We start from the raw sequence: 3,682 nt of genomic DNA on the forward strand, positions 1-3,682 counted from the left end.
GCGGTGGACTGATTCCAGTCGTGCGCTGACCAAACTTCTCGTCCATGCCTTTCCTGTTGGTCATCATGGCGCAATCTGTCCTTATCCTTATCCCACGTAATAAGATGTCGCCGCCTGCCGACCACCGACCCGTTTCATGATTCCTAACACACCTTTTGAAAAGTGCAAGTGTGTGCATGTGTGTGTTGTGGAGCTAAATTGGGAGCAATATTATTTGAACCCAAATAAATCCAATTGAAAAAAATGGTGTTCGGCCAAAAAAAAGTCCAAAACTTTTTGCTACTCTGTAGTTATTTTCTGCTTCAAATTAGGGCTGGGTATTGATTATAATTTCCAGAAACGATTCAATTCACAAGAGCCTGGATCGATTGAATTCCATTTTTTTTTCTGATTCTTTCGCTTCTTCAATTCAATTCAATCTTGAGTTTACACATTTAGACACACTTGTTCAGAACTACATTAATAATTTACTATATTTTTAAAATATATTTATATTAATCTGATACAGTTCACATACTGTAAAATATATTAGTGAAATAATGAGATTGGTAGCATACAGTGTTACATTGTTTCTCAAAAGGAGAAGTTCTAACAAAAATATTCAGTAACACTGGTGTTAAACTGTTAATAACCTGAAAACTTTTGAATCAAACAAAAACTAATTTCTCTAGAATTGTGAGTATTCCCGGCTTTCCAAACTTTCATGTCGTTGTGATAGGCGATGCTCGTCGTGTCTCTGTGTGGTGCTAAGGATCTGTCCATCCACTCTCCTGATGAGTGACAGCTGGGATAGGCTCCAGCAGACCCCCTGACCTTGAGAGGGAAGAGGCGAGCGTGGTGGATGAGTGACACCTGCAGCAGAAAGCAGCAGGCCTGCTGCTTCTGAGGTCTTCTCTGGTTTCCTTGTAGAGCATGCTTCCCAGCTGTCATGGGTCGGAGGAGTCTGGTGTCCAATGCGGGCACGTCACCTGTCCTGCTTTAGTCTGAGTTTACCTGTGTGTTTGTTGACTGCAGGCTCTGGAGGATTACTGTTGGAATCAAACTTTATTGACATATTTAAAGACCAATGAAAATTGAGTTTTTCACATGTTCTTGGAGCATTTTTCTTATGGTGGAGGACATAGATAAAAGTATGTAAGATTAAAGCTGCATTTCTGAGTATTCAAATCGTGATGATCAGGAGCAAAAACAAACCCATTGTCTGGAAAAGCTAAAGTTTGTGGGCCAAAGTCTCCCTGCTCTGCTACAATTCTAAATCCTCCATTTGTAGACAAATAGATCCATGTATGTCTTCGTTGTCCTGGAATCTGTCTCTAAACCTGATAGGGTTCGGCGATATGAGCATTCGGATATCGATCCGATATTGGTGAATATCGCCCAAATCGATACCATTATTGACAATTTTGTAAATGAGGTGGATATGATAAAAACCTCAAAATCTCAACTGTTTTTAATTGCCGTGAAAGCTTTTTTTTTTTAAGTTTTCCTTTTTTAATTGCTTGATAAACATACAAACAGAATTGGTACAATAGTTTCAATTCAATGGAAAATAGTTTATTAAAATAAAAACTTCTTGAAGTTAAATAAAAAGTCAAGAAGTGAATACAAAGGAATCCAAACCAAAAGAAACAAGTAATTATGATACAAAAATTAATAAAAATGTTTAAGATTAATTAAAAACAACTGGTAGAAATATAAATAATTTGCAACTTCTTTGCTTTTACCCCTTTAATACCTGAGGCGTTGCCGGTGACGCTTAAACTCAAAATCTTCAACATATGTAACTTTTCAACCGTTAACACGATCAAAGTAATCCCAGCAGATTCTGATGGAGAAAACTGCGCAAGCCAGTGACTCAGCTGAATCATTTCTGCACATACAGAAAAGTTTCAAACAAAAGGGGAAATATCGATATCTGCGGGCCAGTATCAATCCAATACCAAGCTGAGATCGATATTATTGATATATTGCATCGATCCACCCAGCAAAAGACTTTAATGACATATTCAAAGACCCAGTCCAATGAAAATAGTGTTTTTAACTTGTTCTTGTACCATTTTTCTCATGATTTCTCTATAAAATGATTTGAGACTAAAACTGTGTATTTCTTCATTCAATTCATGGTGGATCAGGAGCAGATAAAAACCTGTGATCTGAAAAAGCTCAGATACAGACTGTGCAGTGACAGTTATGTAGGGATTGTGAGGGGCTGTAATTGAGCAAGAGAGTGTAAACAAAGAAGGAATGCTGGGATATCAATGTAGGGTTACTTCCATCCCACAACCCAGAGGTAGATTTCTAATGAGCTCCTGTTGCTCTGCAGAGAATATGTCTTAATGTATCTATGTATGTACCAGATTTTCTGGAGTGTAAATCGCTGTTTTTTTCATAGTTTAGCCAGGGGTGCGACTTATACTCTGGAGCGAATTTTTGTAGGTTTTTTCAGTTTATTTGTTATTTTCAAAGTAAACCTCGGTTGTGCTTTGGCGGTTGTTTCCACTATAGGGCATTGCATCTAAGTATGGCTACTTGCTACTGACAGCGGCAGAAGAAGTGTCGTTCAAAACAAACATGGAAAAGAATCTGATTGGTTTCCTTTTAAACTTTGATATTTTAACTATACACATCTAAAGATTAGTATTGTTGTTTTTATTTATTTATTTCAGCCCAGCCCACGCCAGACTTTCTCCCAAAAGTGTGACTTATACTCCAGAGTGACTTGATTAGACATTTTTTGCTCTCACGACTTATACACCAGAAAATACGGTATTTATTCTATGATATAAAAGACCGCTGGGAATGATTTTACAGTAGAAAATACTGTGGTTTGCGTAAGACTTTAAAACTGAAATTTATTTTATAATTAATCCAATCAGTTTTTTAAGTTCATGATTAATTATTGATCTTCTGATTTAATAACTGCTCCTCTGGCAACCTTAAGGAGACAGGAAATGCCGCATGGTTTGAGCTGAGCTGCTTGTTTCCTGCATCCACAAATGGGTCACATGCACTGCCTCTCCTCACTGCCAGCCAACGCTCTCTCCTGCCGCTCCTCCCTGATATCAGCCACAGATGTGGCGTGCTGGTGTTGAGTTCCAGCTGTAATCCATCTAAAATCACCTCTGCTACACAGGGCTTCACTGTCACCACGCTGCCAGATTGCAGACTCAACTGTACAGTCACACTCCATGGCCTGTGCTCTTTGATTCACACTCCTCACGTTTCCCCTGTTTTCCTGTGAGTCTCAGCCCCCCTCCCTCCCTGTTTACAAATCCCAGATTCCTTTTCCCTGACTGTGGAAATCACTTTCTCCTTTGGATACAGACCAGTTTCTGTTCCTTTCTCCGGATGCTGCAGCTTCAGCATTATCTTCTGTACTTTTTCTCAAATTCATTCACCGCCAGTGTCTCCATTTATCTGCTGAAACATTCCAGCACCATTATCTTTGAGGGAAACAGAAATGAAGATGAAGCTGCTGCATCGCTGACTTGACCTTGTCTCATTAAGTCGGGGCATAACCAAAGTTCACTCAGACTAATCTAAACCTGATACAGTCTAAACTGTAGTGGACAGTGAAGAGAAGTTAGCAGTAGTGATGGTTTTACTGCACACTGCATGGCTTCTGATGAATTACACACTCATTTTTGGTAAACTTACTATGAGTGATGACTATTATTTCTTT

Source organism: Oryzias melastigma, linkage group LG1 (assembly GCF_002922805.2).
Source record: "Oryzias melastigma strain HK-1 linkage group LG1, ASM292280v2, whole genome shotgun sequence".
NCBI classification, from domain to species: Eukaryota; Metazoa; Chordata; class Actinopteri; order Beloniformes; family Adrianichthyidae; genus Oryzias; species Oryzias melastigma.